Raw genomic sequence first — 11,273 nt, 5'->3', positions numbered from 1 at the left:
GTTTACCATCAGGAATATTGTCTCTGTTTCAAGGAAATGGATATTCTGGAGTATTATAATAAGGATTGTATTAGTTTTGGCAAAATGTTGCTGTATGAGAGAAGTCTCCAATTTCACTGGCTTCATATATTGAGATTTATTTCTTATTTAGGTAAACTAAATGTTTCTGATTCATGTATAGCTTTCCTCTAAACTCTGATATAAAAAACTAGGCTCCACTGATCTTATGATTTTCTCATTTCTATAGATAGCTTCCAAGGTTGCCATGCTTTTCTGAATTAATCATGTAGAATGGGAAAGGACATGGGGAATGATCCACGGAACTTTTTATGGTCAAGGCCTGGAGTTGGCACACACCTGTCTCCACACATCCTACTGGTGGCAACTCAGTCACATGGCCACGACCAACTAAAAGGAGCTGAAAGGCACAGGGAAACTATGTGTCCAAGAAGATATTCTGTGAACACAAAGAAATCTCTGCCACATCTCCCATTTTACCAAACATCTATGTCAAGCTTCTCATGTAGAGAACAATTCAACATCTTTCTATCACAGGTAACCCAAAATTTGATCAAACTGAAAGTTCATCATCCTAGTATTGCCCAGTCCTCTCCATTAACCTCTGATATTAATGGGTTATTGTCCAATGAACCCAAAGTCAAATTTTCTCAACCAGTATATATGATTAAGTCAAGAACAGAATAACTACATTCAAAAAGTGATCATGTTAAAAATAACTTTAATTTCTGTCTTTCCTACAGACTCACCAACTTCTCCCTCATTGGCATTGATGAAATACACTGATAAATCATGAGTTGCCACATAAAAAGCCCACATATGAAAGAACTGAGGGCAGCCTCCAGCCAACAACTAGCACAAACAGAGATCCTCAGCCCTGGCAGAGTGGCTCAATGAGTTGGAGCGTCGTCCCCTACACCAAAAGGTTGCAAGTTTGATTTCCGGTCAGGACACATACCTAGGTTGTGGTATGTATGGGAGGCAACAAACTGATGTTTCCCTCTCACATCTATGTTTCTCTCTCTCCTTCTTTCTCTGTTTCCCTTTCACTTTCTCTAAAAATCATAAAAACGTATCCCCAGGTGAGGATTAAAAGCAAAACAAACAAACAAAAAACACAGAAGTCCTCAGGCCAACAACTAATGAAGAACCAAATTATTCTGACAACCACATCAACTTGGGAGCAGATCCTCCCCCAGTAGAGATCAGATGTAAGACCACAGGCCCAGCCAGTCTTTGCAGCCTTTTGTGAGATCCTGAAGGAAAGTACATATTTATGTCATACGTGACTCCTTTCACATACAAACTGTGAGATAATAAATGTATGCTGTCATAAGCTGTTAAGTTTGTGGTAATTTATGACACACTATAGATAACCAATACACACATATCTATTTTTCTCTTTATAAATTTATCATCAGTAATATAAATTACTTCATGACATCCTTTCGAATGGACAATTCTGAAATTTATTTATTTCCCTCAACTACTTCCTTAGTGTCATATACTTGCTGCCTAGTGAAAAGTTCATCATAATCTGCCCTTAAATAACATCCCATTTTTATTCTTGGTGAAAACACACACACACACACACACACACACACACACACACACACACACACACACACTTATTACTAGAACATTTTAAATTTGTGATTACTAATTTTCCAGGTGCAAAAAACCTGAAGAAATTTAATCTAGACCCTTTATAGAAAATAATAAAATATTTACTCTAAGTAACAGTTGTTTTGTATAGCAAACCAAGCATCAAGTAAACACCATGTAAATATCATTAAATTTTGAATTTTCAATTTCCTGATACTAGCAATTACTATAAACTATAATATACATGCAGGCCAAATATTTTTTAAAGCCCTGTTGCTCAAATTAAATATTTTCACCTGAGCAGTCTTAGTAAATGTTGATAAGTGTCAGAAAAAAATAAAAGAGTAAACAATCTGCCAAAATTATTTACTAAGTGACTCAAGGATGAATTATGAACTATTGCATCTCTCGTCTTAGAGTAACAAATGCTTAATGGTTCAATTCCGATGTGAAACTTTCTATTTGATAAACTTGTTTTTGGATTCATTTTCATTAACTTCTGGTATTTTTAACTTTAGCTGGTAAGTAACGTATTTGACATTTGCTTCGGTAAGTTGTCAGAAAAGCTGATTTAATCTCTTATACAAGGTGATTTCAGGTTACTTTACATTCAGAAACTAAGGAATTAATTTATTTGAATATGTTTTGATTATTTTTGACAACTAGAAATGCTTATTTTGAGTACTTCTGGGATATTCGTCTGGATGTTTGATTGTATAACAAAATAATTGAACCTTTTTTATATAAACTGTCAATCAGCATTAGCTTTTATATATTTATGTAATGTCTGGTTTCAGAAGAATGCAGTAGAAATATATGCCTGTATTACCTTATCCATCAATGGTTTTCCTTCAATTTCCCTTATAATATTTACAAAATTATCACAATCTAAATCCATTTTAATTACATTTCACTGGGTCTTGTTCATACATTCACAGATGTCCATTTAATTACCCATATGTTTCCAGATATGTACTAGTTGCTAAATATAAATGTATATATAATGCAACACATCAAAATTGGTGAGGCATTTTTCATTAATAGTTCATTTTAAATAAAATGCAATCAATATTAATAAACTGAACATATAACTTTAAAATTAGAACACCAACATATGTAGAAGGAAAACAGGAGGAGTCAAATATTATAGCTAAGAGCTGAAATCACTGAAATGAAAAATGGAGATTTAAAGCAGGATAACAATTAAATACTTGTTTGCCTCCCACCCTCTCTCCACAAAACAAAACGATCCCCAGTGTGGGGTGTGTAGGAGGAAGCTAGTCAATGATTCTTTCTCATCATTAATGTTTCTGTCTTTCCCTCTCCCTTCTTCTCTGAAATCAGTAAAATATATATATTTCTAAAAAAGAATAGATAGCAAACAAAATCCACAGATGCTGGATTTATGAAAGCCAAGCATTATATTGAACCAAGTTAAACTTGGCTAATTTTACCTTTCTCCAAAGCATTTTCAGAGACATCTCTATCCATACATACAAGAGTCTCTATATTATCATTTTCCCACTAATATCTAAATCCTGTGATGATAATTTAGTTTCTAGGTAGGATTCTTTCTTGAGATATATCTAGAAAGGCCTACATGTTAAAAGGAAGAGAAAAAACTTAAGTCTGAAACATAAGTGATAAGTAAGAGAAGTCTTAGTAATTGTGGCAAAGTAAAGCACACAGCTATTCGATCCCTAATTCCACATGGGGACGATGGCCATGATCAATTTCACTCTCTTACTGCCTTGGCCTTGGTTGCTCTGGTGTAGTAATGAAGAAATGCAATAACGTCTTCATTCCACCAAGGGGGGCATTTATTCCTTTACTGCATCTGCCCTGGAGCCCAGAATAGCCCCTTCCTGACTAGAAGTGGCTCTGTAAACAGAATTTCCTTCAAAAGAGGAATGTGGATACTTGACATAAATTGCCAGTTATCTCTCACATTTCAGAAATGTGAGTTTCACTATGTTTAAAGTTTTTCCAGTGATCTTTTTTGAAGGTGAAATTCTGGCACTTACCTTAGTTATTTCAGTGTACATACGCTGTTATGATTTGGTGGGTCTAAGTAATTTTCTTATCCATCTCCAATTACTAAAAAATAGAATACTGGTCTATTATATTATCAAGTATAAATATATTTTCTACTTATGTTTAAAGCAAATATAATGAAAATTATATGTTGCTAATTACCATATTGTACATATATGGGATTGTGCGAAAGGAAGAAGACAGAGAAGTGGCAAGGGAGGAATTGTGGTCAAATCGAGAAGTAATAGTTCTACTTAAAATATCAGACTTATAGCCCAAACTGGTTTTGCTCAGTGGATAGAGCATAGGCCTGCATACTGAAGGGTCCCAGGTTCAATCCCGGTCAAGGGCATGTACCTTGGTTGCAGGCACATCCCCAGTAGGGGGTGTGCAGGAGGCAGCTGATCGATGTTTCTCTCTCATTGATGTTTCTAACTCTCTATACCTCTCCCTTCCTCTCTGTAAAAAAATCAATAAAAATATATTTAAAAAAAAATCAGACTCTTAAAGAAATAACCAATATTATGTTTCAGCTATTGTTGCACCTAATCAATAAGTAATATTCAATAAGTGTTGAATAGTTATTCAGTAAAGAATGAAACAAATTTTGATGTGTCTTGAAACTCTGAACTTAGTGATCTTAGAAATATAACCTTAATCATTTTTAAAACTTATGAATGTCCATGTGTAAATTGGAATATTAACACTGAATTCCTAGTGTTTTTATAAACATTATATAAAATAATGTATTTTAAAGCACTTAATATAATAACCTTTGTTATAGAATAATTTTTTTGCCTCTGAGAATTAATGTTCCTTAAATATTTGCTCAATTGTTTATTTAGAGAGTACAGTGAAGGTTGTATAGAAGGAAGACTGCTGGCATCTTATAGTTTTCACAATTAGCAAGAGCTAATTGTGAAAGTTTATACAGCCCCCACTTCAAACAAGATTTGATGTTAACTTCCTCTCCTATTAATATTGTTTAACACGCATGTACTGTTACTTTATTATATGTGCATTGAATATCACCTTTCATCTCCAATCCAAGAGCTCATGACATTATCCCTTTCATCTGTGTACTATACACTTCCTGGGAAAGATTTTGGCAAAAATACAGTTTAATGCAACAAATTGTAGTTTCACAGATATTTAACATCCAGTGATATTTTAGAAAGCATCTAAATTAGAGGTTATTTCCCTATGAAAATGCCCAGCTCATCTTAATCCGAATCTGAGGGCTTGATAAATAAAAAGTGCTCCTAAATGTTAAAACCCTTTCTCCCATTATTCCCTTCTCTTCTCTCCTCTTCCTGGTTCCCTCCCCTTTTCTTCTTCCTCCCTTTAAAGGAGACCATGTGCACAAACTGTTGAAGTGAAGATACACCTGTGATATTCAAGGAAACATGAATGGAAACAGTTCTGCCAAAGCAAATGTTTTGTAGGAAAGATATAATGAGTAGTAATTAAAATTATAACTTAGGCAAAGGCCAGTTAATGGGAAATTTTCAAGGTCCTGTTAAGGAGATTATAACTTATCCTCCAAGAAAACTGAAACCATTGAGTGTCTCAAGAAAGTTGGGATGGAATCATGCTATTTCAGAAAGATTACTTTAAAAGGAAGAGTGATAGATAAAAAAAGGTGTAAACAATTAGGAGACAATGGTGGCATTAACTTTTGTATTGTTATGAAAAATGACCATCCCATGATATCAGCATAGAGTTATGATTGAGAGTGGAGTTAAGAGTCCTGAAAGATGGAAAAGCAAATTGAGAGGAAAACATGGGTGCAGGAGACTCTACAGGACAGAGTATGCTTTGCAACTGACTACTTTTAGGATAGAAATAAGAAGAATCAGAAATAAATTTAAGATTTACCCCAATATTCTTGGTAGAATTACTGTTATCATTACTTTAAAAGGAAAATTTAAACACAAACTTGTTTAGGGCATAACGTGATGAGCATTGTTTCCAATTTTCTAAAATTAATGTCAAAAATAAAAAGGTTTGAAATGATATAATAATTCTAAATAAGAACAGAAAACAACATTAAGATAAACAGCAACCAAATGAAGACAACTTTAGACAAAGAGGCATAATAATGATTCAGAAAAAAAAGTGTGCGTAAGCTGCAAAGTATGGTATTATTACTGAATATTAAAATAAGCAAATTTGAGATATGAAGGCATTAAAACCTCATGTAATACACCAAAGCAGAAAATAATTGCCTCTATATAAACATTTATTTCAAACACAGTAATATCACTTTTTCATATATTATGTGGACTGTTATTAGGTAGGTGGTGCATAACTAGAAGTTATATGAACTATTTATGTTGTTCATTACCTCATTGTGTAGAAGCAGTGAGCTTTTATTTCCCTATTGGATATAAATGAAGAGATGCATCCATCCAAATATAACAGAACTAGAATGCAATGAATCCCTGGTGAACCAAGTTTGGTAATAACACATTCAGTCTGAGAGCATTCATACATTTTTCCATGCTCACAAATGTGTGCATTTTTTAGCTTACCAGCCTTTGCCACAAAAAGCTATATAAAATAACTTAAAAGTACAGTCTTTAGAAGACTTTTATTCATTAAATATTACTGAGAGATACTATAGAATATGGGCTTTTTGATTCATAATCATCTATATCATGAAATGTATCTTCTTTATATAACTGCAATAATTATATATGAAGGTAGTTTTGAAGATGCAAGTAAAATGCACATTCATCAAAGGAAATTGCTATAAACAGTGCCATTGTGAAATGCAACTCATACTGTATTTCTACTGTTAAAATTATGCTCACTGAAATAATAATTGCATAGTTTATTTATTGGTCAGTAACATTTTGTATTTCCCATTCATTTGTTGTATCATAAAACTATGCCCCTTATATCTTCGTTTTTATGTTTAATACTATCTATACCAACAATGACTATTCTGTTGACCAAATTGATTCAGTTAATATCTATTTAGTTAATAACAAACCTGATAGAAAACATTTCAAGTAGCTACAGCAGAGAAAAAACAGAATATCAGTGTGAAACGTGAAGAAAAGATAATGCAAGTTATTGGTTAAACCATAAAGAAAGTGCTGAGATGCCATGCAAGGGAAGGCAAAGCCACCCCAAAATTAGCATCTTCAGAAAGCTTCCAGCACCATGGACAGCAAGGACATGGAGAGGGAGGGAACAGGAGTTGGGTGAGTTTGGCTGCTGCAGACTTAAGGGAGTTAGGGCCTCTGCTAGAAATGCCTCCTGAGACAGAGCGAGAGGGTAAGAAATAGCTGGCTGCTCTGTTTCCCCAGCTCTCCAGGCCCTGGCCAGTGCCTGCCACAGGCAGAACCCAGAAAAAAGCAAGGTGACAGGGGAGACTGGGAAAGTAAAGCTGCCAAGTTCAAGCTCCAAGACACCGAGCAGAGAATAGGGGGAGGAATAATTATGAGCACAAACAGGCCCTCTGCTTAAGTGAGATTACAGAGAAATATGCTCTGTGCTTTAATTAAACACTATAAAATTAAACCTGACATTTTGACCAAAATTTTAAAGTCCTAACCTTAATTAAGGAGTTGGGATGCCAGAAAATGACACAAATGCATGTCATAATAACATAAAGTGACTTCAGTTCTTGGGATGGTTCATATGCACTGAGTGTGCTATGTTAAAAATAATAGATGCAATCGTGTAAAATGAAATACCTTGGAGGCATTGCTATGGGGTGTGGGCTATAACGCAGTCAGAATACAAAGTTTTGAATCTATGTCTGCCACTTACCACCTTTGTAAAGTGGTCAGGTTATTTTAATGTTTTATCTCTTCATCTGCAAATTGGGGATAATAACTACCCTACATCATAGAGTTGCTTTAGGATTAAATGAAATAAAACTTTTAGGTGATTGGCACTAAATAAATAAATAAATAAATAAATAAATAAAAATAAATAAAATATCAACTATTCTTTTGATATATACAGACTACTTCTTTCCTCTATTTAATTTCACTTTATTAGTAACTTGAACGTTTCAAGGATCCTGATATAGGAAGTCAATTTGTGTTAGATTAGAGCAGTGGTTCTCAACCTTCCTATTGCCGAGACCCTTTAATACAGTTCCTCATGTTGTGGTGACCCCCAATTTCATTGTTACAAATTGAACATAATTAAAGCATAGTGATTAATCACAAAAACAATATGTAATTATGTATGTGTTTTCCGATGGTCTTAGGCAACCCCTGTGAAAGGGTCGTTCGACCCCCAAAGGGGTCGTGACCCACAGGTTGAGAACCGCTGGATTAGAGCCTTCAGAACAGGATGTTATTGCTGCTTATGCCATTGGCTAGCTGGGTGGCCTTTGGCAAATAAGATGTATCTCTGAACTTTATTTGTCTACTATGTAATTACTGCTCAGCATATCTTACAGAGTTTTGAGAGTTCAAACAGGACATGGTCTCACTTTAGAACTACAGACTACATTAAATTATAAAACACAATTTTAATATTTTAATCTTCATCAAAATATGGTAACAAAATTTGGACATTTTAAGATGTTTATTAAACAAGCTGTTCTTGTTGCTCTTGTGAGACATTCTATTAAAATGAAACTAAATATTGGTGTCAAGTTATAACTGCCTCAAGTAAAAACAATATATTTATGAAACTATGAGGAATCATCTTGCTTCAGTTGGGGTGGTTTAACAATTAGGCCTTTGAATCATTCCATAACAAGTAAATATTTTATAAAGTTGTATTTTTCCTTCACATTATAATAATGTATTATATATTACATATAATTATCTGTAAAGTTTTTTACAAAAAGTTTTTGAAATTTTGTGAGTATAAGTATGTTTATGGGTATATGTGTGTGTGTGTGTGTGTGTGTGTGTGTGTGTCTATTTATATGTGAGAGAAATTTTTGGTTTAGCCTTGATCCAAGATAATAGGACACTTTAAATTCATCTAGTGATATTAAAGAAGTATACTTTAAATCAGTTTGATTTTATCAAGGCAATTTATTTTGTCCTCATACAAATGTAGGGATGATTTACAATGAGTGTCTTTATCTCATAAAATAACTAAATGAGTTTTCTGGTTCAAAAGTACTTAAATCATACCAGTCCCTCCATTTATGCAACAATTTATGCTTCTAGCAATACAAACCTAATATCAAAATCTGTTATTTTTTGGTATGTTTTTACATGCTCATTGTTTATAACTCAGCTTAATCTAATTACTCTTTGTTGTATTTTCTAAAACCAGTTGTGTATTTATCACCAAAGGTCTTATCTATATCACCATTATCATTAATCACATGAATTACTTGGCATTTTTATAGCCTCCATTTTATTTGCTCTCTGGTTTTCCCTCAGAAGTAGCTGAACCAGGTGTTTGCAATGTAGTGTAGCTTTTTCAGTAAAAGATTTCAAACTCTATCAGACTTATCTATATTTGAGCACATAATTTGTGTTACTATTATAGTCATAAAATAATTTTTTGGCTGAACAGTGATAGATTAAATTCAATACAAAATATCACACAAATGCTAATGAAGCAGCAAAACGTGGATATGTTTTTTCAATAATTGGGAATATTGCCTGATTATAATTCCTTCTTTGTTTTTGTCATGCTGGCACCACGGATCTTAAATTTTCCTTTTTTCTTTTACCTTCTGATGGTGACATGTCTTACAACATATGAATGGATACCACTTGTCAGAACACAGTCACATCAGTGAACTAAGAGGAGCTGTTGACAGGTGTTAGGGAAAAATAGTGGCTTTTTTCTTGAGTTTAAATGAAGATTTTTGGGAAATGACACCACAACAATATACTAGTAAAGGGCGCTGTGAGGCACTCTGTAAATTTTGATCTTTCGTGTCAATAAAGTTTAAAATTTTGCAGTCATACATTCTTGGAGTTGTAGGGTAGGTCTTTAGAGAAAAATCTTGTTCAATTTCCTTAATATAGTGTTGGAAATATAAATGAGGTTTGCTAAGCTAATGAGCCACAGGTGTGAGGTTTACTTGCCTGAGCTAAGAGCGGACACCAGGGCATCTGCATGATCATAGGCATTTGCCAGAAGCTTCTCCTGTCATCCGGAGAATCATCTCCTTTGTCAACAGGCAGCTGGTCTTCAGGGGTCATCAGAGCAGTTTTCTCCCAAGACCAGCAGAGGCCTCTTTAACCCCCACTTCGACAGCCCTTCCATTGGTCCTATAACATTAAGTCCCTGTAATAAACTCATTCTCTTTGAAATAATTAGTTTTTTTGTTTGCTGAAATAAATATATCTTATATACCTTAATTCTATTTGAGTATACATGTCTCACAATTTATTGAAAACAAGAACTGATTTAAATATATTGGGCTTTTAGTTAAAATATTGTAAATGGAAAATATGTTTTGAAATGGAATTTTTGGACTGCAACACGGATTCTTTGTCCACCAGGGTTGAAGAATGAATCCATGGACAGAAGATGGTATAGCAAAGGTGGAAATTTATTAAAGAACAAGTAGACTCCCACAAAGAGAGAGGGAGGAGTCCCACAGAACGGACTCCCATGTGGGGAGGGGGAAAGGGTCTCACTGAGATCTTTTTCCCTATGGCTTATAAAGGCTGCAGATTCTGTGCCTTGATATCCTTCTGATTGGTCACTATTCCCTTGGACTGGTTACTATAGTAACTCCTGGGCTCAAAGGTTGAACTTCACATGGGACATATGAGATTCTCCCCCTCTCTTTCCTTATTGTTTTCCTATTCCCTTTGGGCTTTCTTCTTCTCCTTCTGGATGAAGGGCTTCCTTCTCTTTATTTTGTAAATAGAGACCTTTTGCTGTTCCCAGTTCCATCATTCTATGGAAATGTACCTGTTGCAGCTTTTCAGCTCCCCTATTCTATGGAAATATACCTTCTGCTGCTCTGCAGCCCCTTGCTTCCTCCATGGTCCCCTTAATTTCCAAAATTTCCTAAAACCTATTCTTTATCACTCCCAAAAATTCCTGTTTCAGAATTAAAGCAGTTTGGAGCAAATATGTTGAGTTTATATTAACATATATAAAGCCTTAAGAGAACTCCATATACAAGAAATAAATACAAATTTTCTATATGTATCTACAATAATAAAAGAGAAAGATGCAAATTAACCATCACTCCACCACTCCACTACAACCACAAGCCACGCCCACCAGCCAATCAGGAGTTAGTATGCAAATTAATCTAACTAAGATGGTGGTGGCCACGGACCTGGAGCGAGCAGGAGGCTTGGGTTGCCGCCAGCGATGGAGGAAGCCAAGCTTCCCGCCTGCCCTGGCTGGCCCTGGGCTCTGCTCAATGCTACAAAGTTTCAATTATAGAAGATAAATAAATCCCAGATACCTGCTTCCAGCCTGCCTTGGCCTCCGCTCAAGGAGGTGCTGAAAAAAAAAGAAAAAAGGAGGGGGTGGGAGCTTGGGTTTCTGGGAGATTGCGTCGCCCCTGGTGGTCAACACACATCATAGAGATGGGTTGTTCGGTTGTTCTGGTTGTTCTGCCGCTCGGTCTATTTGCATATTAGCCTTTTATTATATAGGACTAGAGGCCCAGCCCACAAAAATTTGTGCACTGCTGGGGGGGGGGG

This window comes from Myotis brandtii, unplaced genomic scaffold (genome assembly GCF_000412655.1).
Source record: "Myotis brandtii unplaced genomic scaffold, ASM41265v1 scaffold52, whole genome shotgun sequence".
NCBI lineage: Eukaryota > Metazoa > Chordata > Mammalia > Chiroptera > Vespertilionidae > Myotis > Myotis brandtii.
The sequence above is the reverse complement of the archived record's forward strand: the minus strand, read 5'-3'. Positions refer to the sequence as shown.